Source organism: Vipera ursinii, assembly GCF_947247035.1.
Source record: "Vipera ursinii genome assembly, chromosome: 3".
Lineage (NCBI taxonomy): Eukaryota > Metazoa > Chordata > Lepidosauria > Squamata > Viperidae > Vipera > Vipera ursinii.
Genome location: NC_139516.1, coordinates 189,880,412 through 189,895,890, shown reverse-complemented (window position 1 = coordinate 189,895,890; position 15,479 = coordinate 189,880,412). Strand labels below are relative to the sequence as shown.

The following is a 15,479-nucleotide window of genomic DNA, read 5'->3' as shown; positions in this document are numbered from 1 at the left end:
GAGCTACAAAATCTGTCCAATGAAAACAATATTATATTTTTCAGGTCAGATACTTTTAGGCTAGAAGATAAAGAATTAGCACATTGCTGGCCACTGTGCTATTTTAACCTTTGAAAACAATTTTATGTTCCTTAACATCTGAGGATAACCTAATATTTGCTGAAAACCTAATTTTTAAAAATTAAATGCTGAATTATGGGTTGCTCTATAGCAGGGGTCTTCAAACTTGGCCCTTTTATGACTTGTGGACTTCAACTCCATGCCTGGCTGAGGAATTCTGGGAGTTGAAGTCCACAAGTCATAAAAGGGCCAAGTTTGAGGACCCCTTCTCTATAGCAATCCCCATTTTTTTTGAAAGGTAACATCCAATCTCAAATTTAAGCCTAAAAGTATAAATAGGCAATTATATATTATAAACTAATCAAGCTTCTTCACTGACTAATTTAAAAAAAGATTCTAGCTGCAGAACAAGCCAGTTCAGATTCAAATATTCAGCTTTCCATCAATGCATAATTCTGCATCACAATTTCACAAAAATATGCTAAATATGCATTTGATACAATTCTGACTTAATCTTTGGCAACCAAACTTTGCTTGATCATATATTTTAAATTATATATTTTAAATGATTATTGTGTGATTTTATTCTAATAAAATAGACTGATGCACCTTATGTTCTCATTCTTTGTTTCAATTAGGCCAGCCTCTGCAAACAAAAAAGCTAACAATTAATTATTTAAAAAGAAGGTATTCACAAAAAGGTCTGGCTAAAAATGGTATCCAAACAGAGCAAACCAAGTGATTTAAATAGGGGTCCCTTAATTGAAAGCAACAAATTTGAGAACTTTCATCTTACAAACAGAGGCTTCAAATGTGATTATTAGATGTGTTAATCAATCAGGCTTCTGTTTCAGCAGGGGTTGAACTTTAGAGCTAGGGCAATTTTGCTTTTATTCAACAGTGCATAATTCTGTCTTTATAAAGACATATTATTCTTAGAAGTAGTTCAATACAGATTCCCCATACTTCTCAATTATCCCTAACATTCCAAGACCTTATAAGGATCTCCTTCTCTACCTGATCATATGAGAATCTGCCACCTGAGATTATGGCCCAATTGTAGACAAATTCTTTAAGAAAAAAGTTACGGCTAATGGTCTCCCCTGCTACAGTCTGTCAGTTTAAAGTGCTAAAGCAATGTTTCTAAAGAAAAGCATTTCTGAAGTTAAACAGTGCATTCTAGATCTTGAACTATGAATTGAAAGATCTAAAGTTTTAAATCATGCCCTAGCCTAGGGAGCTTTTATCATAATTCTTTCCTCATTTAAATGATTTTTTTAAAGATTTCTCCCCCACCCCCTTCAAGCAAAAAGGTGTTCACACGAACACATTTTAATGGCGTACCCTCAAAGTAAGGAAAGAAGTAGTTTAATAACATCTCTTATTCAGTTCTTCACTGCATAACATCAAAAGTAACCACCAAAATAATAGCCAATGTCCTGTGCCATTGTCTAAAACCGTGGTGGCAAACCTATGGCACAGGTGGCACGCAGAGCCCTCTCTGTGGGCACGTGCGCTGTTGCCCCAGTCCTAGGCCTTCAGCTAGGTTTTATAAAACCTTTTCGCTTTAGGCCTCCAACACCATGTGCAAAAAACAAAAAAAGGTTCAATCAATCAATTTCAACTTCTCGCGGGGAAAAAAAGATCTCACAAAGCTGGAATTGATTGATTGAACTTTTTAGTCCCACCCAGTCTGCCATTACCACCACAGCCACGCCCACCCAATGTGCCACGCCTACCCGGCACCCAACGATACTTAAGTGGGTTTTGGGTTGCAGTTTGGGCACTCAGTCTCTAAAAGGTTTGCCATCATTGGTCTAAAATATAAAAGCCTGGCAATCTACACTGATAACTCCACTTCTAATTAAACATATGGTTTGACTGTGACAAACATTAAATAGTACCTACTAGCTAAAATATCTATGAAGCTATTGCTCCAAGTAAATAAAATAATGAAATAAATTTTGGTCTCTGTAAATCAAATTATATTTAATATTGCTTAATTTTCAAATACTTACCTGATTTTTTAAAAAAATTAGACAGAAATCTATCAAGCAAAACTAATAGCTTCCTGGTTTAGTAGCAAAAGCAATAGCACTTAGACTTATATACCACTTCACATTGCTTTATAGCCCTTTCTGTTTACAGAATCAGCATAAGGCCTCCAACAATCTGGGGCCTCATTTTACCGACCTTGGAAGGATGGAAGGCTGAGTCAACCTTGAGCTAGTCAGGATTGAACTCCTGGCTGTGGGCAGAGCTATCCTGCAATACTGCATTCTAGCCACTGCGCCATCACAGCTCCTTTAAATTGTATTAATCACCACACAGGAAAATAAAACATGTTATACAGTTGCAAGAAAAAGTATGTGAACCCTTTGGGTTTACGTGGAGTTTTGCATGAATTGGCCATAAAATGCGCTCTAAACGTCATGTAAGTCACAACAATAGAAAAACACAGTCTGCTTAAAATAATACTACACAAACATTAGCTGTTGTCAATTTTTAATTGAACATAGCATGTAAACATTCACAGTGCAGGGTGGAAAAAGAATGTGAACCCCTAGCCTAATGACTTCTCCAAGAGCCAATTGGAGCCAGGAGTGAGCCAACCTTGACTCCAATCAGTGTGATGATATTGTATGTGTTACTGACAGCTGTCCTGCCCTTTAAAAACACACACCTGTTTTGGGTTTACTGGTCTCAAGAAGCACTGTCTGATGTGAACCATGCCTGGCAGAAAAAGAGCTCTCAGAAGACCTACAATCAAGAATTGTTGACTTGCATGAAGCTGGAAAGGGTTACAAAAGTATCTCCAAAAGCCTTGATGTTCATGTGTCCAAGGTAAGACAGACTGTCTACCAATGGAGAAAGTTTAGCACTGTTGCTACTCTCCCTAGGCGTGGTCGTCCTGTAAAAATGACTGCAAGAGCACAGCGCATAATGCTTAATGAGGTAAAGAAGTATCCTAGAGTGTCAGCTAAAGACCTACAGAAATCTCTGGCACATGCTAACATTTTTGTTGACACATCTACAATAAGGAAAACATTAAACAAGAATGGAGTACATGGGAGGACACCACAGAGGAAGCCACTGCTGTCCAAAAAAAATATTGCAGCACGTTTGAAGTTTGCAAAAAAGCACCTGGATGTTCCACAGCACTACTGGCAAAATATACTGTGGACAGATGAAACCAAAATTGAGTTGTTTGGGAAAAACATACAACACTATGTGTGGAGAAAAAAAGGCACAGCACACCAACATCAAAACCTCATCCCCCCTGTAAAGCATGGCGGAGGGAGCATCATGGTTTGGGGCTGCTTTGCTGCCTCAGGGCCTGGACGGATTGTTGTCATTGATGGGAAAATGAATTCCAGAGTTTATCAGGACATTTTGCAGGAAAACGTACAACCATCTGTCCGCCAACTGAAGCTCCGCAGAGGATGGGTGATGCAACAGGACAATGACCCAAAGCATACAAGTAATTCAACAAAACAGTGGCTTCAACAGAACAGAATACGCCTTCTGGAGTGGCCCAGTCAGAGTCCTGACCTCAACCCGATTGAAATGCTGTGACATGACCTTAAGAGAGCGATTCACACCAGCCATCCCAAGAATATTGCTACACTGAAATAGTTTTGTGAAGAGGAGTGGTCCAAAATTACTCCAGATCGTTTTGCAGGTCTGATCTGCAACTACAGGAAACGTTTGGTTGAGGTTATTGCTGCCAAAGGAGGGTCAACCAGTTATTAAGTCCAAAGGTTCACATACTTTTTCCACCCTGCACTGTGAATGTTTCCATCTTATGTTCAATTAAAACATGACAACAGCTAATGTTTGTGTAGTATTATTTTAAGCAGACTGTGTTTTTCTATTGTTGTGACTTACATGACGTTTAGAGAGCATTTTATGGCCAATTCATGCAAAACTCCACGTAATCCTAAATGGTTCACATACTTTTTCTTGCAACTGTGTATCTTAACTCTCTTAAGTGTTAAGCTATGAGTCACAACAATGAGAAAACTCAGACTTTGATCAACCCAATGAAAGATGAAAACTGTAGACTGGTATTATAGAAGCAGAACTACAGAATGATTAGCTAGGCAATATCCCATAAAAATTTAAAAATAGAGTAACTTTTGTGCATAGCAACTCTCCAGCACTTTTCCAGAGTATTGAATGCGGAAATTCTAGGAACTGTAATCTCAACACATCTGGAGGATATCAACTTTGGAAAGACAGACATAAAAGGCACCAAAAACAAAACTAAGTTAATATCCCACCAGAATCTTTCTCCATTGTTGCTTTCAAGGAATCAAAAGAAGCAAATGATATTTCCAGAGAAGAATGAATTTACTGAAGCATATCTAAGACAAAGACACATTTCAGAAATGATTTTAGTGATTTTTTTTTAATTAATATTTTCCAGTTTGCACTTTATACCTACTGGAACTAATACATTTGAGACAGGCACAAATTTGTGATATTTAAAATTAACACTGTTTGAAGTATGTTTTAAAGTCTTTTTAATATACGTTGGATTAATTTTAGTATGAACACTTAGTTAAAAATTGGTTGTGTTCTCTAAAACATCACTTGATAAAGAGACAGCTGTTTTTGGCTCCAATGGATATCTTTGATTTATACATTCTCAAGAAGATTTTAAAAATATTATGTAAATGGTATAACAATTTGACTAGCAGCTAATTCAGGAAGTCAGGCTGATTCACAAAAAACAGAATTTATGAACTCAAATATTAAATTCCCAATAAAAACATTAAGATCAATATAGAGATGCAACTGAAAAAACAACTTGGCAGAATTATTAATCTAGACTAACATTTTCCAAGACAACCAAACTTCAATGGGCTTGTAACAGGAAAATGTTCCATAGCTAAACTGTACCTAATAATTTCCCTCTTGATGGCCTATCTTGGCACATAAGGTTTTTTTTTGCAAAGAATCTTCAGCAGAGTCTATGGAATGACATAGAGCCTTTTGAGATCTGCCATCCACATTCTCTTGGAGATGTGCAACCATACACATTACTTGGGATTTGCAGCTATTAATTTTAAAAAGCCAGCTTGATAGTAAATCCAGGAATCAAGTGAATATCCTTTTACATTAGTGAACAATTCCAAATGTAAAAACTTTTAAAAACATCTCTTGCTTTGTTACAAAAGAAATGGCCCAATACTTTAAAGATGTCAAAAACACCAATATCGGCTTCCTGATAGCAAATGTAATGGTAACATTTATCATTGAACTGCATTTATATCAGTTCACTCACTCTTTACATAACCCATTTAAAATGAACAATAAAAGTTTTCTTTAATTAGCTACTGGTGTGCATTAACATGATCATGATTAAACCATAAAAACCAACTGTACATTACTCAGGTCCACTATCACATGTGTTTCCAATTATTTTAGCTGAAAATGTACTTTTGAGTCTCTTTTAAAAGTTCAACCTTCTGCTTTCAGAGAATTAAATGCATATTACTGCAGTGCAGAAGATAATGTTTCAGACCTCCAGGCATATATGAAACACACTGGCAGCACATTAGACAAAATGCTTTACTTATTAGATACTTCCTATTCTAAACAGTGTCATCAAAGGCTAAAAACAAAATCCATATAAAAGCTGCACAATGCTTCCACACAGAACCTGTGCCAAAATCCCTGTACTTTCCAACTAATGAGGAAAGGATGTGCACTCTTAACATATGAATGTAAGATTTTCCAAGCATTTACTTTAGGAAACAGTACTATTGATTCCATATGGCTTATGTTAAATGAAACTGTATTGGTAAAATAACCTTTAAGATATCTGGCATGATAACCATAATTAAACAGTATTCAAAGGAGTAAAACAAAGGAGAATTTAGTTTCACAATGGCTAATTAAAATAAAATGAAAAAACACAGCACGGTAATTTTTTTTTATTAAAAAAGTACTTAAAATACTTTTAAAATATACTTTAAAGATAAAATCTAAAATGCAGAGGGAAATATTCATAGTTTGGCGAAGTAAAATAGAGTACGAGTTGGATTTTTTTTAAAAAAACTGGAAATATAGTTCTTAACGTTTGAACAATAACCAGATGGGTCTTAAATCATAGGAATTCTACAGTTTCTCTGTCAGAAGGAATTGCAATGTGAAAAAGTTTTCAATTGCTGAAAAATGTCAAGTTGATAGTTTACTTCTTAGATGGCTTCACTGCGTTTTCCCCATTCTTTCACATCACAGTAGCCCCCACAGAGAAGGTGATGAAAGCTATGCTGGTAGCTAGGGAATTCTGGCAAATTCTTCCTTGTCATGTGTTGAGATAAGTGACTTTATAGCTTAACCCCTTGAATTCAAAAGCATTTAGAGAAGATAAAGAGATAAGGGCTATAATCTATATCCTCCTTCTTGAATATATGCTGTTGCTGAGCACCCTAAAACATCGGTTCAAAATGTTCAATGTTTTTAATAATTGCTCCAGCCAAGATAGCGTATTAATGGTCGTTTCAGTTTAGGGAGCCGTATTGCTCTAATTGGAGTATTTTTGTTCAGATGCATGAACAGTAGCTCATAAAAGTAATTTATCTTTTCCAAATCTTAGTCAAAAGAAAGGCATAGGCAGCAAGTTAATACTATTCCTTTACACCAGCAAATACTGTGATTTTCTTAAGAGGAAAATCATACTACATTTCAATATGCTGCATAAAACTAAATTTACAAACAAGAATGAAAGGGAGGAAAGCCGCTTACCCAGAAGGTATAATAGTGAAACTAAGAGGTATACAATTGTACGTGATGTCTGTTAATTCTTTAGTAAATTCATCTGGAAATATTTGTTAAATTGCAATATTACAAAACTATGCCTCCTGATTAGATTTCATTTTCCTATGAGATTCTCCTTGTAACATATATTTTATGAATTAAATAAATGGTGTTTTTTCCTTATGGAAGTGGTAGTAAATCTCAGATCTCCTGACATTTTATCACTTGGCTAAAAACTCTCAGACCTGTTTCAGCTTGATTAGAATCCATACAGCAGATAAGAATGAAGCTATACACAATAATTAATTGCCCACTATTAGTGCCAAGTTGGAAAAAATTCCCTAAATCAATGAATATTTCGCCCAGAGCTTCGGGGCTTGTGAAGTAAAGCAGTTGTTATATGTTTATGCATTGGTCATCTCTGGCCTGGGAATCAATGATGTCTGTGTTGTCTGCCTTAAGACATACATAGAGAATTAATGACTTTGGGGTGGATTATTTTGCGGTAGATTCCACGAACAATTTAAAATAAATTCAGTATCTCAGAAACAGATAGTAAATTGTATTTTAAATGCAAAATGAGCATGTTTTGAAAATACTGGCAAACTGGACCTTCACCAGTGTTATACCTATGTCTTGATGGAATGTAGTCTGGATCCAATAGTCAAGCATAAGAACCTGCAACAATGTGTAATTCCAGTTGAGAGTCTGTCACAGGGTGAAAAAGAAAACATTCGCTTTCCTGCGGCGGAAGCAGCCATGAACAGCAGCCAAAGAAACTCCTATCAGCAAATATTTCAATATAGCAGCCAAAAGGTTCTTCTCCACTGATGAGTTGAAGTACTATTTATCCATACGTGTATCAGCAGAAAATGATAGCAGTGAAATCTGCTATTACATAATTTCTTAATCAGTACCATTGCCAATTTCTAACTTGCCTGTTTCATGTGAATTGATACATTGCCTAATCATGCTCCTACAAGGTGCATTATACAAACAAACTGGTTTTACCCACTAGTTTTAATATCCCTTCCCCTTCAAAATCCCCCAGGTGGTAACCCCCTCCCCTCCCAATATAACAGTGGTACAGAATTTGAAATCTTTGAGATTCTCTCTCTTTCCTCTTAATAAATAATGGATAAACACTGATGAGTGACTGAGAGCACAAAGAGAAGTTACATGTGGAGACACCATTATTTTTACCTTCAAATTTAGAAAAAAGACCATTTAATGACACAATGCTCTTGAAATTAATAATGTTTACAAATCTAAATCACTGCGGTTTTCTTAGTTGAGCTCCACAAGATGAGAACCATTGTTTTCTTTGACCAGGGGACCCTTCCACTTGGATGAATAATTGTCCCAAATTGCCATATGTATTCTACCTTAAACATTCTATAAGACCTTTCTACTAGTCAGTAACTAATCGAAACAGATACTTGAGATACATAGCTCTCAGTGATTTGTCATTTCCGTAAGTGGGTGAAATGATCTTAATCACATAAATGCTTGTTGGTGTTTTGAGTCTTTAAAAAGCAAGAATAAAGGGGTATTTCTTAATAAGAGTATTAGTTTTTCAAATGAAAAATAATATTTAATGGCACCACTGGGCCACAGAGTAGATTTTTTTTGTCTGTTTGTAAATATTATTGCAATATCTTCTTAAAATATTATTATTTTAAAATTTGAATAGCAACTAAGGAGAAACTTTCTGACAGTTAGAACAATTAACTAGTGGAACAACCTGCCTCCAGAGGTGGTGAGTGCTCCAACACTGGAGGTTTTTAAGAAGAGACTGGACAGCCATTTGCCTGAAATGGTATAGGGTTTCCTGCCTGAGCAGGGAGTTGGACTAGATGACCTCCAAGGTCCCTTCCAACTTCTACTACTACTTCTTCTTCTTCTTCTTCTTCTTATTATTATTATTATTATTATTATTATTATTAATTTATTTTAAAGTTGTGAGGATGTGAAAGAGACAAGCAAGGCAAAAATAAATCAGCTGTAAAATGTGGGGTACTTCACACAATGCAGTTTCTTGTTGCATTTTATTATGTTTCTATAAGCCTCACTGGGTCTGGAAACATTGGCTGGCATGCCAATTAATTAAACTAATAAGGGCATGAGGGAAATGAAGGAGGTGGAAGAGGAGGAGGTGATAGTTTTCTAGTTAAAAGAACATTTTGTTGAAACTCTGAAATAGCACAAAAGTTCTGTATACTGAAACATAAGCCCAAAGAGAAGTCATTGTTGCTCTCTTGGTCTGGTTGAGTTTTTGCAGACATTTCATTACCCAAACTAGGTAATATCATCAGTGCTACTGCTAACATCAGAAGGACCAACACTGGTGATTTTACCTAGTTTGGGTAATGAAACATCTGCAAGAAAACAGCCAGGCTCAGAGAGCACCAAGGACCCCTCATTTCAACCCCGAGTCACAAATATTCTTTATTGGTAAAAGCCACAAGGCCAGAACTAAAGAGAACGTGTTAATGATGAAATAAAAATATAAAATTTGGGGCCATACCACGGCAATATTATGTACAGAAATCTTCTGTTGCTATGACAAGAAGCAGTCCCAAGTTCTAATAAACAGAAATGTGTAAAAGGGAAAATGAAGAAGTGGTGTCTGTTTATGTGTATGTGTGCCATGAGGTTGACAGCTGTACAGGTCAACAATTATACAAGCGGACATTAGCAGATTTTTTAATTTGATTCACCAAATCTTTTAAGTGCTGCATATATGTTCGGAGCTACCCATCAATTCCATAGTCTAAATATAACATACCACACTGCTTTAAGATATAATGAATATAATTGTCATTTCATGCAATTTAGAAAAGAACATCAACTTAAAAAAATAATTACATAGATATCCCACGTGGGAAAGTTCACATTACCAACAAATTAAAAAAAGATCCTAAATGTCAAACTGTCTCATTTTCCCCCCCAGACTGATTATTTTTTTTCCAGTGAAACAAGATTTCAGAAGTAACTAACTTTCTAGATCTGAAATGAAAGCATTTTAGTTGGATGATTTATTATGAGAAATACACAACTCTAAAGGTATTGACAGATTGTGGTAATTCCAAATCAGATGACATTCTAGAGGGAATACAGAATTTATTTATTTATTTGTATGTTTCTTTCAGTCTTCTTGGATTTCAATTATCCCTCTGTCATACTCTACTTCAACAGAAACTGCTAGTCAAGCAATCTGGTTCAACAAAAAATGAAAGTTATGGCTATGAATAAAATGGAGAATAACCCATTATGTTGCAAGAAGCTATAATCATAAACATTTAGATTCCTTTAACAGCTGGCAATTCTAAGCTCTGCATATATTTAAGATTTTTAGCTAGAAGTTTCTGATTTTCCCTACTGTAAAAGATATAATTCCGGGAAAATTTCAGTGTTTCAATATTTCAAGGCAGGGCTAATTTTCTACAGCCATATTATGAATTGCAATTTGCATCTATTTTAGTTTCAATTAGTTTGCTTTACATACCACTATACATTACAATATTAGGATTGTTTCATGACTGCATAAAAACTACAAGGAGTTAATCCTCCAGAATATAACATTAAATATAACTATTTAAATGGTATTGTGAAATTTATCAAAACAAATAATAGTTTTCAAATACTACAGCTAGGGTTTAACTGTTTCAGGTAACAATTTTTCCTGCTAATTTTACAGATATTAAAGTTTTAATAATGACATTTCTCACCCTTCCATGATTTATTTCATGTATTAAAATTTGAAACTTATTCTCAGGTATTCAACCATGGAATCATTCCCTATCACTGCAGAAACAGATGCTTGAGAATCCTGTGACACATGTCTCTGCAGTTTATTCATTTCTTATTGGCTTATGTTTTCCTTCATTTGTGGTAAGGTTACCTACCCACCCACCCACCCAGATAGGATATATTTCTATTTTATCCATTAAGATTTTATTCAGTGTAATTTTAACTATCCAACATCTGAACCAGATTAATTCTTTGAATATAGTTTGATGTACAATGTTGTAGATGTTACATAAGCAGCAAATAAAAAGCAATTATATCTGTTTTAGTCCATGGCGAAGGTGGGGAGGGAGGGGGAAAGAGAGGGGAGACCCCCCCTCAATAAAATTGGTCCAACCAATTTGTTCTTGCTAGGAAAAGAGAAAGCACTGTAAGGAAGTGCAGGGCTCTGATTTCCTGCAGCATCACCAGCCCGCTGGAATGACTCTCACTGAATCCTATTTCCTGGATGTTTGGAACTTGAATTTTAGTCTTTTTAGTATGTTTTTAGACTTTCATTATTGTTTTAGTAATGAATATTTTAGTGACTGCATATTCTTGTAAACTAATTGAGAGTCCAGTGGGATTGTGTGTGTGTGTGTGTGTGTGTGTGTGTGTGGTGGGGGGGAAACAATGTAGTAGGAAGAAATCTTCCTATCCTTGTGGAACATGGCTGTATAAAAATATGATAAAGAAACCTACAAACATCATGTAAATAATACCAAAGGCTGCCCAATCTTTTCTCCACAACATTTCATCAAGGAAAATATAACAAAAAACAAGGGACTGAGAAGAAATCATTTCAAAAATTAAGGTAGATGCTTTACAACATTAGGTGCATTGTAGAGCTCAACTCTCATTCCATCCTTGCTGTAATCCTGCAAATATCTCACCTCTGAAGCTGTTATTTACAAGCCAAAAGAAAATGCTCTTAATGCCAATAGAAGCTTTCTTTTGAAAGCTGAGCAATATCAGAAAGGGGACTTTATTGGAACGGTGACAAAGTCAGGTCAAGGTAAACTCCCAATTTCTATTCCTGAAGATCTCAGAACGTTCTCATACTATCAGAATTCTGACATGTAGATATTACTTTTATCTCCACAATTAACATTTTATTTATTTATCATTTGTAGGGCCACCCATCTCACAACAATGACTCTGGGTGGTGTATAAGGCAACTACTAAAACATCTGCATGTAACCCATGATGTCCAAGGTTAAAGCAAAACAAAACAAAAACCAATCAGAAAAACCACATCAACAGCAGAGCTTGCCTTACCATCTGGCCCCAAAGCCTCAGGAAACAGTCTTCAAAGCCTTTAAAAAGGCTAACAGGGTTGAGGTTGTTTGGGTTTCCTAGAAGAATGTATTTCATAGGGCTGCACTACCACAGATAAGACACAACTTCTGGGTCCAAGAAGATGACATTGTTTAATGGTAGGAGTTAGAATATGCTCTCCTAATTAAATCTGGGGGTTGAGCAGAAATAATGGAAGATAGGGAGTGCCAACCTATACATGGCAATGGATGGGGTTACTTGTAGGGCTGCCTTCTCCCATAAACATCTGCCTACCCCACAGGCTGTCATAGGGAGGGCATGCTCCAGTTTTCCTATTTTAAACTTTGCCACTCATGAGATTGAGGACACATGCCTTTTTGGTGGTTGCCCTTGGAATGCTCTTCCCCAGAACATACAACAGCCCCCAACTCTGCTTTAGGAAAGCTTTTAAGATTTGGCTTTTTCCCCAGGAATTTGGGTCAAGTTGAATGGAGTCCACTTTTTATTCTTTTACCTATTGTACCTGGTTACCATTTTATATTTATATAATCTACATCATGTCTACTTCATTTTAAAGACTGTTTTGTTTAATTAACTTGATTAGTTACGATTAATTAAGTGCTTGTCCCCCCCAAAATAGGCCAGATTTTAAAGGCCAATTGCTGACAGCGGATTCATTTGATTTCATTTGTAAAAGCAATGGTGGTGCAGTGGTTAGAATGCAGTATTGCAGGCTAATTTTGCCGACTGACAGCAGTTTGATTCTCACTGGCTCAAGGCTGACTCAGCCTTCCATCCTTTCAAGGTGGGTAAAATGAGGACCCAGATTGTTAGGGGCAATATGCTGACTCTGTAAATCGCTTAGAGAGGGCTGTAAAGCTCTATGAAGCAGTATAAAAATGTACTGTAAGTTCTATTGCTATTTACCTTTACAATCCAGGACAGTGTAAATAATATTTCAGTCTCCTATTTTGCCCCAAAACAACCTGTGGCTGAGGGAGAGTGACTGAGTCAGTCATCCAGCTGGCTTCCATGTCTAAGGAAAGACTAGAATTTAACCATCTTTAGACCAGCAATGTAACTCCTATGCCAAACTGGCTTTCTCATCAACCTGTCTCATATACCAGTAACACTAGAGAGTAACCTATCACATGAAGGCAAATTGAAATGTCATTTCTTCATATATATTTTTAAAAAATGTATGTGTAATATTTTAGCTTAAATACTGGCTACTTCCTTTAGTATGTATTGTGTCTGACCAGTTTCCTATATTTATATTACTTGTTTAACTTACCAAGAGGCATGTCTTGCAGAAGGACAGACAAGGCACATATCTAGATAGCTGCAAATCTTATAGAGTGAGGTAAAGTAACTGTATTCTACTGAGGCAGCAAAACCTTTTAAAACCTTAATTGAAAAAATAGTGAGATGTATTGCTTGCATTCACTACAATTCTAATTTTAGTAATCATTTTCCTAAATCTAAAAATTATAATTTGAAGAGTTAAAATGGATTACAAACTCCCGCTACTAAACTAGCCTTTTGAATTTTACAAAGCTCTGCCACATTTTATGCAGTAATCTGATAGACTTTGAAAGACATTGAGCAGAATTTTAGGCTACTATATTAAAGTTAGAGACAAAAGAAATACTATCCCCACAACAAAGAGCTGATTTCAGATAATCAAACAACATAACCTTAAAATTTGGATTGAGCCCAATCATGCACTTAACACTCAGGTTAAAACTGCTTGATCCATATGGGTTAATTCTCAAACACATTGGAAAATAAATAAAAATAATTAGATTAAGTTTTTTTTTAAAAAAGCTAGAAAAATGTACTTTGGCTGAAGTACATTATTTATCTTTTAGATTTTTTTCATTACCTGGTTTTCCAAGATTTTTCTAAGGGAAAATCATCCCCTTGGGCCAATTACTATCTTGGTCATGAGCCAGTATGTGAGATTTTACAACCAAAAAGAGTAAATTTTAAGTCTTTATCAACAAAGAATTACATAACTTCTTGAAACAAACAATTATCTTGTGAAATAACATAAAAATGCAAGATCACTGGGGGGAGCGGGTGTCATTACATCTGAAAATTATGAGCTAAGGATTTAGAGTCACTTTTGATTTTTATAAGAAAAAAAAGATAAAAACAGGCTACCTTAAATTCCCATGGTTTGCTCTGCCAACTAATAAGTGCTCAAAGTGCTATCTGCTAGATATTTAGGAGAACAGAGACGGTTAGCTTACAAACCACTGAACCCATCTCTAGATTTTGGTGATGCTTCATGATTCTAGCTAGTAAAGCTAACATCCATTCCTGTATTTTGAAGCCTCAAAAGAGAAAGCTGCTCACCATGCAAAGACTAAATGTATGAACTACTGAAATTTTCTTTTGGGACCCGTAATTTGGGGTGCCTCTCAAACTCAGCCTTTCCAGGTAGGCTGGCTGGGAAACACAACCAGATGAGCCAGTTCTACTTTATTGTAAGGCTATAATCTTGCAAGTCTGACAGTGCAACTCTCTAGCCCTCTCTTTTATTTATTTATTTATTTATTTATTTATTTATTTATTTATTTATTGGACTTATATGCCGCCCTATCTCCCAGAGGACTCAGGGCGGCTAACAACAATAAAAAACCAACAGTACAAAAGTTAAGAAAAAAATTAAATAACAGCCCCAAATATTAATTACACAATTAAAAATTAAAACTTTTAAAAACCCATCATCAATCCAGGTCAGCCTGATGGAAAAGGAACGTCTTGAGGTCGTGGCGAAAGGACCGGAGGTCCGGGGCCATCCGAAGCTCAAGGGGGAGTTGATTCCAGAGGGCTGGCGCTCCCACAGAGAAGGCCCTCCCCCTGGGGGTCGCCAGCCGACATTGTCTGGCCGACGGCACCCTGAGGAGGCCCTCTCTGTGTGAGCGCACTGGGTGATGGGAAGTCGTCCCCGGCAGCAGATGGTCCTGCAGATATCCCGGGCCTAAGCCATGTAGGGCTTTAAAGGTAAGTACCAGCACCTTAAATCTCACCCGGAAGACAACCGGTAGCCAATGCAGCTCACGCAGGAGGGGTGTAATATGGGAGTATCAGGATGCTCCCATCACTACCCGCGCGGCCGCATTCTGCACCAGCTGGAGCCTCCGGGTGGTCTTTAAGGGCAGCCCCATGTAGAGAGCATTGCAGTAATCTATCTGAGAGGTAACAAGTGCATGAGTGACCGTACGTAGGGCATCTCGGTCCATATAGGGGCGCAACTGGTGCACCAGGCGAACCTGGGCGAATGCCCTCCTGGCCACGACTCCAATATGATCTTCAAAACTGAGTCGTGAATCCAGGAGGACGCCTAAATTGCGCGCCCTATCAACGGGAGGCAACACCTCTCCCCCCATAACCAAAGATGGAACCTCTTGGACAAGACGAGATGCCGGTACGTAAAGCCACTCAGTCTTGGCCGGGTTATACAGCCTGATAAGTTAAGGTGGTTAGTTTCTCACTTTCTTTCTCTGTCCGTGATGTAGCTGCGGAATGATTAACTTTGCCATCACGTATGGGTGCTACCTTATTCATACACAACA

General features: G+C 36.7%; 1 protein-coding gene across 2 annotated transcripts in view; it reads right to left on the bottom strand.

Annotated features, from left to right (window-relative positions):
• The window catches only part of VPS13B (vacuolar protein sorting 13 homolog B), a 354,177-nt gene that overhangs the window by 131,031 nt on the left and 207,667 nt on the right, over positions 1–15,479 (bottom strand). The window lies entirely within an intron of this gene.